At 63.5% G+C, this 12,200-nt stretch overlaps 1 long non-coding RNA gene and 3 other non-coding genes across 4 annotated transcripts; 2 read left to right on the top strand and 2 right to left on the bottom strand.

The window, feature by feature from the left end:
* Positions 1–337: 337 nt before the first annotated feature.
* On the bottom strand, positions 338–501 carry LOC135312922 (U1 spliceosomal RNA). Its single transcript, XR_010372537.1, has one exon. It is a non-coding gene; the product is annotated as a U1 spliceosomal RNA (small nuclear RNA).
* Positions 502–4,850: 4,349 nt separating this feature from the next.
* On the top strand, positions 4,851–5,014 carry LOC135312943 (U1 spliceosomal RNA). Its single transcript, XR_010372559.1, has one exon. It is a non-coding gene; the product is annotated as a U1 spliceosomal RNA (small nuclear RNA).
* A 171-nt stretch (positions 5,015–5,185) lies between these two features.
* Positions 5,186–7,064, top strand: LOC135312740 (uncharacterized). The gene is made up of 2 exons (XR_010372409.1): positions 5,186–6,149; positions 6,232–7,064. It is a non-coding gene; the product is annotated as an uncharacterized LOC135312740 (long non-coding RNA).
* Positions 7,065–8,565: 1,501 nt separating this feature from the next.
* LOC135312942 (U1 spliceosomal RNA) lies at positions 8,566–8,729 on the bottom strand. The gene has a single exon (XR_010372558.1). It is a non-coding gene; the product is annotated as a U1 spliceosomal RNA (small nuclear RNA).
* Between the last annotated feature and the right edge of the window lie 3,471 nt (positions 8,730–12,200).

Here is a 12,200-nt window from a genome sequence, read left to right as displayed (position 1 = left end):
GGCGGCGGCGGGGCGGCACGCGGCGGCGGCCCCTGGTGGAGCGGGTGCCCGGCGGGCGGGGGCGTCCCGGGGCAGCAGCGGGAGGGGAGCGGGAGTGTCGCCGGTAGCGGCCCAGATGCAGATAGCGGGGCCGCAAGGGAACGGCTGAGCGCGGCCGGGAGGGGACCCTACGGACGGAGACCGGAGCGCAGGGGGCCACCGACCCTGGCACCGGCGGGTAACGGGACCTGCACCGCCCGCGGGAGCCCGAGCCACGGGTACTGGACAACTACAAACGCACCGGATTTACAGGCCCCTGTTCGGGAAACATGCCATCTGCTTTTAACACCGCCCAAGCCAGGGGAGAGCGCGAACGCAGTCCCCCACTACCACAAATGATGCAGTCGAGTTTCCCGCATTTGGGGAAATCGCAGGGGTCAGCACACCCGGAGTGCAGGGGATGAGCCTCGCCCTGGGAAAACCACCTGCCTGATCATGGTGTCTCCCCTGCCAGGTAAGTATGACACCAACCCCCCCGGCGCCGCGCCACACCACCCGCCTACCGCACATAACACACGCACACAGCAACCCGCAACCCCCGCACGCCGCCGGCGCCCGCCGCCTCCCGCGCCCCGCGCCGCGCTGCCGCCGCGCAGCGCCCACGCATCGCCCGCGCACGGCCGCGGCCGGTGACCGTCGTGTGCGGGCGTGTCCCGTGATGCCGCGCGGTGCCTGATCTGCATGGACACGCCCCCACGCCAGGCCACGCCCTCCCGGCCCGTCCCCGCGCCCCGGCACCGGCAGCGGTACCGGCACCGCCCGGGCTGGGCCTGTCCGAGCCGAGCGGGACCCAGCTGCGGCCGCAGCGCCGGCAGAGCGGGACACCGCGGGGCCCGCGGCGGGAGGGGACCCGTGGGACGGCGCCGGGGCCGAGGCAGCCGCTGTGGCCGCCCGGGGCAGCGTCTGCCGGCGGGAGGCTGGGGCTGGGCGGGGTGGCCGGGGGTGGCCGGGGTGTCTCGGGGACACGGGCTCAGCTCCGTGCCTGCCTGAACCTGCAAAGGGGGAAGCGGGAGCCATGTCCTGCGGCTGGGGCAGAGACCCCCGGTCCCCAGACGCGGGGCTGGGCTCCAGTCGACAGGCAGCACCCTCCTGAGTGGTGCTGCTTCGTCCTGGGCTCCAGTACAGATCGACACGGGGCACCTACAAGGCCTGTGGACAAAAGCCTTCGCAGCCCGGTAGATCCAGTGCCGGGACCGTGGGATCTGGGCGCTGGCAGCAGCGCAGCAAAAGCAGGTGCCCGCAGAGGAGCCGCCCCACGAGCACACGGTGCCGTCAAAGTGACCGCACACCCTCCATGGGGAAGGGGAGGGGCTGGTAAATGCCGGTGCTCGAGGAACCCCAGACCCGCCAGCTCCCGCGCTCTCTGCCTGTAACCCCACGGGTCCTCGAGCTCCCTCAGCAAACGCAAACCCACCCTCTAATCCATCTCCTGGTGTCTGGGCATTGCTGGGTGGGCTCATAAACCTCGCCCCGCCACGGGGAGGTACCGGGACTCTTGGGCTCTGACCCCCGGTGCCTTCGGAGACAAAAACGTCCCTGTTCGTGTTTCACGCACCCACCAGCCCATTACACGTAACCAAAACAACGGGGTTCGAAGGGGGAAGGGGTGTAGCCAGGCTCCCTAAAGAGGGGCCTAGAGGTGACGTGCCAGGTTTGGGGGTGAAACCGATAGCCCAGCTCGAGGTCATCCGCACCAATGCACGCAGCACGGGCAACAAACAGGAGGAGCTGGGAGCTCTTGTGCAGCAGGATAGCGATGACTTGTTCACCAGCACAGAGACATGGCGGGATGACTCTTACGACCGGAGTGCTGCGATGGATGGCTCTAAGCTCTTCAGAAGGGATGGGCGAGGAAGGAGAGGCGGTGGGGTGGCTCTGTATGTTAGGGAGCGCTTCGGTTGTCTGGAGCTCAGCCACTGTGATGACAAGGCTGAGTGCGTATGGGTGAGGATGAGGGGGAAGGCCGAGAAGGCAGAGATCCTGCCGGGAGTCTGTTATAGACCACCCAACCGGGATGAAGAGGTAGATGAACTGGTCTACAAGAAGCTGGAGGAAGATTCACAAGTGGTCCCCCTCATTCTAGTGGGGGACTTTGATTGACCAGATGTCTGCTGGGAATACAGCACAGCAGAGAGGGAACGGCCTGGGAGGCTCCTGGAGCGTGTGGAAGGTAAATTCCTGATGTGGCTGGTCAGTGAGCCTACCAGGGAGGCACCTCGCTTGGCCTGCTCTTCAGAAAGAGAGGAAGACTGGTGGGAGATGTGCGGGACAGCCAGGGGATCGGGCCCAGCCAGCACGGCTTTGTGAAAGGCAGGTCCTGCCTGACCAACCTGATCTTCTATGACAGGGTGACCCACCTGGTGGGGGAGGGAAAGGCTGTGGGTGTGTCTGCCCGGGCTTTAGCAAAGCCTGTGACGCTGCCTCCCAGAGCCCCCTCCTGGAGAAGCTGGCGGCTCATGGCTCGGACGGGTGGACTCTTTGTTGGGTAGAAACTGGCTGGACGGCCGAGCCCAGAGAGTTGGGGTGATGGAGCTAACCCCAGCTGGCGGCTGGTCACGAGTGGGGTTCCCCAGGGCTCAGTGTTGGGGCTGGACTTGTTTAATGTCTTTATCAATGATCTGGACGAGGGGATCGAGGGCACCCTCAGTGAGGTGCAGATGACACCAAGTTGGGTGAGTGTTGATCTGCTTGAGAGTACGAGGGCTCTGCAGAGGGACCTGGGCAGGCTGGAGCGATAAACTGAGGCCAGTTGTGTGGGGTTTCACAAGGCCCAGTGCCGGGCCCTGCCCTTGGGTCACCCCAGCCCCAGGCAGCGCCCCAGGCCTGGGGCAGAGGGGCTGGGAAGTGCCCGGCGGAGAAGGCCCTGGGGGTGGGGGCTGACAGCCGGCTGGGCATGAGCCAGCAGTGCCCGGGTGGCCAAGGAGGCCACCAGCCCCCGGGCTTGTGTCAGCACTGGTGTGGCCAGCAGGGGCCGGGCAGGGATGGGGCCCCTCTGCTCGGCCCTGGGGAGGCCCCACCTCGAATGCTGGGCTCAGGTTTGGGCCCCTCGGGACAAGAAGGCCCTTGAGGGGCTGGAGCGTGTCCAGAGAAGGGCAGCGGGGCTGGGGCAGGGTCTGGAGCACAAGTGTGCTGGGGGGCGGCTGAGGGGGCTGGGGGGGTTTAGCCTGGAGAAGGGGGGGCTGAGGGGAGCCCTTCTCGCTCTCTGCAGCTGCCTGAGAGGGGCTGGAGTGAGGGGGGGGCTGGTCTCTGCTCCCAAGTCACCAGTGACAGGACGAGAGGAACCGGCCCCAGGCTGCGTCAGGGGAGGTTTAGGTTGGGTGTGAGGGAAAATGCCTTCCCTGCCAGAGGGGTCAGGCCCTGGCACAGGCTGCCCAGAGAGGGGGGGGAGTCACCGTCCCTGGGGGGGTTCAACCACCGTGCAGCCGTGGCACCTGGGGCCATGGTTTAGGAGGCCTGGGGGTGTTGTGTTGGGGGTTGGACTTGATGATCCCGGAGGTCTTTTCCAACCTAAATGGGTCTATGAGATAAACAAAGTGGCAAACGCCCCCCGCACGCTCCTTCCCCACCTGCCGGAGCCTTCCTCCCCGCACAGAGCACCGGTCGCAACAGGACCTGCCACCAAGGCCCTGTGACAGGGTGGGGGTGCTGGTGCTGCAGGTGACGCTGTTCCAGCCTCACAGCCGTGGTGATACGAGCCCCAGCACCCACGGGACAGGGCAGCTCTCGGGTCCGCGCCAGCTGCTCGTGGGTGGGGGTGTGTGGGCCAAGAGCACGTGCTGTACATGTGCAGAGCAAGGTCAGAGAATGGAAGCAGCTGTGCCTAAAAGCGGAGGTAAACTTCAGCTAGAGCATGAAATACCTGGGAAAAAACCTTTTGACAGGTGGGGACAGTTCCCAGGCGTGGGAGGATGGATAAGAAAACTGCTGGGGACAGCAGTGGGGTCCAGTTGGGTTTACTGATGCCATTGGTTGTGTACGTGGGGGTCCAGCTGATCCTGCACTGAAGCAAACTGGTATGTGAGAGGCTGGAGTGAGGCCGGGATGGCACAAGTGGAGGCCAGAGGAGGGATGCTGAGCGCATCAGGGGATGGGGAAGAAGAGGAGGGGGAGAAAGAAGAAGAGGTGAAAGAGCTTGGCATAATGACTGGAAATGATAACGAAGCCTAGCAGCACGAAGGGGCGAGGGGATGGCAGGGACCCGTCAGAGATGGGTGCTGAGCTCCCAGGCCGTCGGTGCCAGCCCTCCTGCCGTATCCCTCGACTTTCAGAGGCAGACGGCGCGAGTCTGTGCGCCTCAGCGGGTCGCGGGGCAGCCGAGCAGCAAACGCTTCGCAGGCGTTTCAGGCCAGCTCGGTTCGGAACTGTCGGCAGGAGCCCGGGCCCCCAGCGAGCGGGCAAGGTTGAATTAACGCCGGGGTGAGCTGCCGGCAAAGGAGAGCCGCAGCGGCAAAGAGCCACCGAGGCTGGGGAAGACCCCGAGGGTCCCGGCGCCCGAGCGCGCCGCCGCCGCTGCCGAGCCCACGGCCAAGCCGCGGCCCCACTCCCCGCGGGGCGCGTCCTTCGGGCGTGGCCCGGCGTGGGGGCGTGTCCATGCAGATCAGGCACCGCGCGGCATCACGGGACACGCCCGCACACGACGGTCACCGGCCGCGGCCGTGCGCGGGCGATGCGTGGGCGCTGCGCGGCGGCAGCGCGGCGCGGGGCGCGGGAGGCGGCGGGCGCCGGCGGCGTGCGGGGGTTGCGGGTTGCTGTGTGCGTGTGTTATGTGCGGTAGGCGGGTGGTGTGGCGCGGCGCCGGGGGGGTTGGTGTCATACTTACCTGGCAGGGGAGACACCATGATCAGGCAGGTGGTTTTCCCAGGGCGAGGCTCATCCCCTGCACTCCGGGTGTGCTGACCCCTGCGATTTCCCCAAATGCGGGAAACTCGACTGCATAATTTGTGGTAGTGGGGGACTGCGTTCGCGCTCTCCCCTGGCTTCTGGTGCCCAAAGACAGCTGCGGTTTGCGGGTGAGGGAGGTCAGCGAGCGGTGCCGGTTCTGCGGTGCTCGCGGTTCTGGCTGGGTGTTGAGGTGTCGGCACCGGTGTCGGGGCCGGGCTCGGGACGAGATGTGCGGCTGTTCGGGGCGCGGGGGCTGCCCGCGGGGGCTCTCGCCGGCCGGTGTCCCACCGGCGGGGCTGTCCGGGCCCCGCTGCTCGCGCAGGGGTCGGTGCCGCCGTGGGTCCCCGGGGCGGGCAGGGCTGCGGGCGCGGGAGGCGGCCTCGGAGCGCCGGAGCCGGGCGGGAGGTCGCGGCAGGAGAAGCCGCGGCCCGAGCGCTCCCGCCCGAGAGCGGCCCGGCGAGGCAGAGCGGCGGCCCTCGGCAGCGGGCGGCTCCGCCGAGCCGGCGGGTGCCCCCCGGCGCCCCGAGCCCACACGCAGCCCCCGCCGGCCGCTGCTCCCCGCTCCGGCGCGGCCTGCCTTTCCCTGATGCAGCGCCCCTGCGGGTTTGCTGAGGGCTTCCGCGGTGAAGAACAGCCCGAGCTGGGTGCCTCCGGAGAGGGACCCCGAGCAGAGGAGCCCTGCGCGGTTATCCCCGTGCAATCCCCGTTCCCCTGCCCCCAGCTGATGCTTCCATCCCGCAGCGATGCCTGGGGCTGGGGTCGCCTAGTTCCTCATTGGATCCTTTCTCTGTCTCCACGTGGGACGTTCCCTCTCTCACCTTGATGGATGCGGCTTCTGCTGACGGTTGTGGCTGTTCATCGAACATATATAAGTTTATACATGCTCCTCGTCCAGGTTAAGTGTCGGTGCCCCATCCGGCCCATCCACCTTGGTAAAGGCCGGTGATAAAGTGTCCTTTGGGCAGGAGCGGTGACACGTCACGATACCGACCCCAGTTCGTCCCTACTTACTGTCGCCCTCGTTACCCGAGCTTAGGTCGCCCTCGGCTGCTCCAGGGGGGTCCGCATGCTGCCTTATGCAGAGAGAGAGGAAAGGGCAGTTGGTTTATCAACCATCACACAACATGCTTAGACTACATCAAACATTAAGATCTTACAACGGTTCTTGCTTTACTGGCAAACGTAGGCATAACGTCCACTGAAGAGAGCAGTGCTCGATTCAATAATCGGTGAGCCAACTCGCGCAGGACTCGTCCTCCGCTTGACAGTGTCGACAAGGTTTAATCTGACTGTCCTGTCTACCCTTGCTAGAAATTCTCTCGTCGCGTAGTCGCTGGCTCTCAACCGTAACGGAGTGACAAGCTTTCTGTGGGGCTTGCCCCCATAAACCTCTCATCGGTGTTGCTGACCTCATCCTTCACGAAGCTGGAAATACCGTGGCCCTGGGAAACCACCTTGGTCCAGTTCTCACATTCCCACTTCCTCCAGTTACAGGCCCTCGGGAAGGTGACGTCTGGGGCAGGTACCTCCCGTTCCGAGGCTGGTTGCTCACTGCCGGGCTCCCCGGATGTCACCACCGCTCAGGTCCCAGAGAGGAGGACCTTTTCCCTTATCCCCTCCTGCTGCAATCCATAGTTTTTCAAACTCTTTCTCAAGTCCCTCTTGTCAAGACACCGCACGGATCATTGCATCCGAAGACCACGCAATTCTGTGTAGCCTTCGGAGCTGCACGCCGGGGATCCATCCCGAGAGCCCGGTGCTACCCAGGCCTCCGTCCCGAGTGCTGGAACGTAGGGCGGCATCGCACGCGCTTCCTGGGAGACGTAGCCGTTCCTTGGCAGTTGCTTGAATTGCCAGGTCAAGGGTGTCTGGGTGCGTGGCTTTCCTGTCAGCTGGTCTGCCAGGAGACCGGTCATGGGAGAGCATCAGGGCTGCCTCATCTGTCTGCGCTGCACCGGTTTGGGGCCTGCCTTTGTTGCAAAGAATCGCCACATTTGTCTCTAGGAGAAATAGAACATTAGAATATTGTGTGCTTTGAAACTCGTAACCATAGAAACCTCACTAGGTAGTTACTGTTTTGCATTAAGAAACTAAGAGAAACTGGATGAAACAACGAAGAACCAAATAAAGGAGTTTTGTTTGAATCCTGTAACTCCAGGAACTCTATTTGTTAGTATATTTGTTAAGTCTTGTGAAACCAAGGAAACTTGCTCTAGAAAGCTGTTACGCACCTGTGATGGCGCTTGGAAACCCCCTTACCCTTCCCGTCTCGATTTGAATATCAAGAATCCCGGTCGGTGGGCATCAGCAGAGGGGACTCTCACGACCCCCTGTTGGGCTGAACAGTTTGGCAGAGGTTAAACCCCCTTGCTTGCCTCAGATAATTCTGGGAGGTTGGGGGCTTAACTTGTGATTGACTCCAATGTGTTATCGTGACTAGGTCCTGTGACATTCTCAGGAACAGAATTAAGACTCAAGATGGAGTCAAGTGCCAAGTCACTTTATTTGGCCCAAAATAGATACGGGAGAGAAAAGCAAAGAAAAAGAGAAAAAAAAAGGTGAAAAAGGGAACGAGAGGGAGAGAGGGCAGGAGAGAGTGGGACTGTTGCGATAGCTGTCACCATGGATCTGCAGCGGTCCGTCCGGCCTGGGTGGGGGGGGAGCCTGGGTGGTCCAGGGTGGGGGTGGGGGAGTCCAGGCGTCTGATGCATCTCTGAAGCCGGTGGAGGGGGGGATGTTCCAGAAAGCACCTCTGTCGTCTCCGCTGGTTTCCCCTTTTATAAGGTTGCTCTCTTGCAGAGCCAGTAACTGCTCCGCACACCCCTGCCTCCCACTCCGCGGTGGGGCACGTGCCCAGTACCGTCACTAGATGGTGCTTGAAAGTTCTGGAGGGTCCGAGCCCCCCCAGATGTTGCCCGTCGGCCTTGGGCCCGGGCGTATGCGCGGGGGACGAGCGCTCCGAGATAACGGGGCGCACGTTCCTGCCGGGTCGACCTTGGTGATCTAACTGTTCCGCTCAGCTGCCGGAGCGGTCCGGCTTTGGTAGAGAAACTCGCCTGCCGACAGTGTTGAGACAAGTTTCTAGTCCTGACAGTGACCAATGATAATTTTGGGATATGAATATTGATGAAGTTATATAACCAGAGAAACCAATCAAAGCCAAGGTTAAATTTAACAGCGAACATAGTATGCGTTTTCATGTTAAGCAATTTATGTAACAGGAACTTGACAGAGAAAGTGTGTAAAAACTGGTGCATTTTAACGCAAAGGCGGCCACGTGCTTGGCGCAGCTTCCCCCCGTGTCCCAGCGCGGGAATTAAGAAACGCTGCTGGCCTGTGCCGGGCAGGCGAGTGGTTTCCTACGCGCTCGTAGCACCTTCGCGTAGCTCAGCAGAGCTCGGCGTAGGCTCAGCCTGTCTCGGGGAAAGTCCGCAGCCCGCGGCCGCAGGCTTTAGCAAGCCTTGCTACCGACGCCCCGCACCGGGTCCCGCCGGGGCTACGGGGCACCTGTGCAACAGCGTCCCGTTACCGCCCCGAACCCCGACATCACGGAACCCCCGCCCCGCCGCCGCATCGCAGCCCCGCGCACAGACCCCCGCGAACGCCCCCGACCCACCGCCACGTCTGTCTTTGGGCACCAGGAGCCAGGGGAGAGCGCGAACGCAGTCCCCCACTACCACAAATTATGCAGTCGAGTTTCCCGCATTTGGGGAAATCGCAGGGGTCAGCACACCCGGAGTGCAGGGGATGAGCCTCGCCCTGGGAAAACCACCTGCCTGATCATGGTGTCTCCCCTGCCAGGTAAGTATGACACCAACCCCCCCGGCGCCGCGCCACACCACCCGCCTACCGCACATAACACACGCACACAGCAACCCGCAACCCCCGCACGCCGCCGGCGCCCGCCGCCTCCCGCGCCCCGCGCCGCGCTGCCGCCGCGCAGCGCCCACGCATCGCCCGCGCACGGCCGCGGCCGGTGACCGTCGTGTGCGGGCGTGTCCCGTGATGCCGCGCGGTGCCTGATCTGCATGGACACGCCCCCACGCCGGGCCACGCCCGAAGGACGCCCCCCGCACGCCGCTCCGCAGGGCCGCCGGCCGCCGCCGCGGGCCGGGGGCACCCGCCGCTGGCCCGGCCCGGCCCGGCGCTCGCCGCGCTTCACCCCCCGGTGTAGGAGACGCGGCAGCAGGGCGGGGAACGCGCGGGGGCCGCCGAGCGGCCGCCCTGCCCGGCGACCGGCCTCTGGCCGAGCCCAGCAGCAGAGCGGGCGGTGCCCAGCACGGGGGGCTGCGGGAACAAGCCTCGCTCCCCCAAATGCGGGACCTGCGGGAACGCCCCTCCCTGCGGCTCCTGCCCCGGGACCGCCGGGCACCTCCGCGCCCGGCCGGGACAGCGCAGTGCAGGCTCAGCTGCTCCGGCCCCTGGGGGCAACAGGGCTCCTGGCGTCCAAGGACACACGGACGCGTCCCTCCTCTGCCCAGGGAGAGGATTTCGTACTCTTTCCTCCCCCACTGAGCTGGGTCCCTTCTAGGGGTCTTAAAAGCCTCGGCCCTCGACAACGACGACGAGCCGGGCACAGGAACGGGACGGGGACAGGTTTGGTGCCGTCCTGCCGGACGCCCCCTCGGGGTGGAGGGGGTCGGTGCAGGGGAAGGGGCTGAAGTGGCACCCAGACCCCCCTGAGGAGCCTGGCCGGCGACGCTCAGCTCCCTCCGCCACCGCACGTGGCTCCGCGCAGCCACCGCAGCCGGCGTTACGCATGTACACGCACCGGCCACCGTAACAGGGTCCGACCTGGGGTCCTGCTGGTGAACGTAAAGTCCAGGTGAAGGTTTCCAGTCCCTCTTTTATTAGTTCTCAGGTCACAGCTCGAGCTGGTGCCTCTGGAGAGGGACCCCTACCCCAGGGCACGCCCCTCAATGCTACCCGTACCACCCAGCACTCGATCCCCAAGTCCCAACACTAAATTCTGGGCGGTGGTCTCTTGGTTCCTCACTGGTTTTCACTGTCTCTGTGCTGGCCGCCTTCTGAAGTTACCTCATTGCCTTGGAATTGTCTCCTTGGCCCTTATCTCCTCCATCCCACTGGTACCTGCTGGACTCAGCGAGTCCTGTGTCTGCAGCATTAGTTTTATCACAAAGTTTACTCTCGCTCAGCTCTTGCGGCCTAAAGCTTCAGCTGCTTTAGCTACTCGTGCGAAGCTACTAATGCTAAACGAGACTATTCGGAGGGAAGAACACAGTTATCAAATTCTGTACCAGGGGCGGAGCCGCCCCGCTCCCGTGCCCCGCGGGGCCCGCTCCAGCCGGGGGTGGCAGCTGCCCCCGCAGGGTGGCTTTGCTCCAGGTGTCTCTCCCGCACCTATCGCCCAGTTATTTCTCCCTTCCCAGTGCTAATCTGGGCTGGATGAGAGCCAGGGAGAGCTTTGGCAAAGCCCCCAGCTGACGACCGCATCAGTAAAGTGTCGGCGTGCCCCGCGACACGGCTGATCGTGCGCCGGGCTCGGCTGCGTTGGGTCACCTTTTGGCACAGCAGCCCCGGCAGTGCTGCGCTCTGCCCCACGCGTGGCCGGCACGGGGCTGGCGATGCCCACGCTTCAGCTGCTGCTGAGCGGCGCCGACCCCACACCAGGGTGCCCTCTGCATCCCCAGGGGGCAGCTGGGGTGGGCAAGGGGCCGGGTGGGACCCAGCCGGGACAGCCAACCCCGGGGGTATCGCACAGTGTGTGCCATCCTGCTCAGGGATAAACGGGTGGGGTGGGATGGGGCGGGAGGGATGGGATGGGGATGGGATAGTTCAGCTGGAAGGGACCTACAAGGCTCATCTGGTCCAACAGCCTGACCACGAATTAAAGCATGTTATTAAGGGCATTGTCCAAACGCCTCTTCAACACTGACGGGCTTGGGGCATCGACCACCTCTCCAGCAAGCCTGTTCCAGGGTTTGACCACCCTCCCAGTAAAAAAAATCCTTCCTCACGTCAAGTCTGAACCTCCCCTGGTGCAGCTTTGAACCACTGTCCTGTCCCTGGATGCCAGGGACATCAGCACCTCCCCCTCCACGTCCCCTCCTCAGGAAGCTGCAGAGAGCAAGGAGGTCACCCCTCAGCCTCCTCCTCTCCAAACGCAACAAACCCAGAGCCAAACCCAGAGTTTAGACTTGTGCCCAGCATTACTCTGTTGCAGGAGCAGAATCAGCATTTATTCTTGTTCTATTTCATGCCGTTGATGATTGCCCCCTGCTCCAGTCTGTCTAGATCCCTCTGCAGGGCCTCTTGCTGCTCGAGAGACTCAGCGGCACCTCCCAGTTTGGCATCGTCAGCAAACTGGCAAATGATGCGTTCAACTCCTGCACCCAGATCGCTGATGAACCCATGGAGCAGAACCGGCCCTAGGACGGAGCCCTGAGGATCACCACTAGTCGCCGGTCACCAGCCAGACGTAGCCCCATTTGCTGCAACCCTTTGAGCCCTGCCGCCCAGCCGGTTCTTCACCCAGGGCACTGCGAACCTGCTCATCCCACCATTGGACAACTTGTCCAGAAGGATGCTGGGAGGGACAGGATCAAAAGCCTTACTGGAATCCAGAAAACCTCCATTCTCCACCTCCCCTTCATCCACCATGAGGGGGACCTCATCATGGAAGGGTATCAGACTAGTTGGCCAGGGCGAACCCTTGCGAAGCCATGTTGCCTCTGCCTGATGACTGCGTTGTCCTTTAACAGCCTTTCAACAGCGCCCAGGATGATCTTCTCTGTCATCTTCCAGGTGCTGAGGCTGGACTCACAGGTCTGTCATTTGCTGGGGCTTCCCTCGCCCCCTTCCTCTCAGCTGGAATAACGCTGGCCAGCTTCCAGTCAGCAGGGCCCTCCCCGGCCTCCCAAACCTTGCCAGGTGGTTGAGACGGGTCCTGCCGCAGCACCCGCCAACTCCTCCAGCGCTCCGGGGCGAACCGCACCGGGGCCCCGGGCATGTGAACATTGAGCTGATGCAGCTGGACCCTGACGATTTCAGTGTCCGCAGAGGAAGGTCACTGTTCCCACACTCGTGGTCCCCCAGCTCAGGGGACGCGCAGCCCCACGTCTGTCCGTGTTACCGAAGACTAGGGCAAAAGACGCACCGAATGCCTCTGCCTTCCTTCACCCCGTTTGCTAGGTGTCCATCTTCAGCAAGCGTCGGTCCAACGTTCTCCTTAGGCTCCTCCTGCTGATAACGTACGTAGAAAGCCTTTCTTGCCTGACACAGCCCTGGGCGGTGTCCGCTCCAGCCGAGCTGTGGCCTTT

The sequence above is a fragment of the Phalacrocorax carbo genome, chromosome 3, assembly GCF_963921805.1.
Source record: "Phalacrocorax carbo chromosome 3, bPhaCar2.1, whole genome shotgun sequence".
Classification (NCBI taxonomy): Eukaryota; Metazoa; Chordata; class Aves; order Suliformes; family Phalacrocoracidae; genus Phalacrocorax; species Phalacrocorax carbo.
The sequence above is the reverse complement of the archived record's forward strand: the minus strand, read 5'-3'. Positions and strand labels throughout refer to the sequence as shown.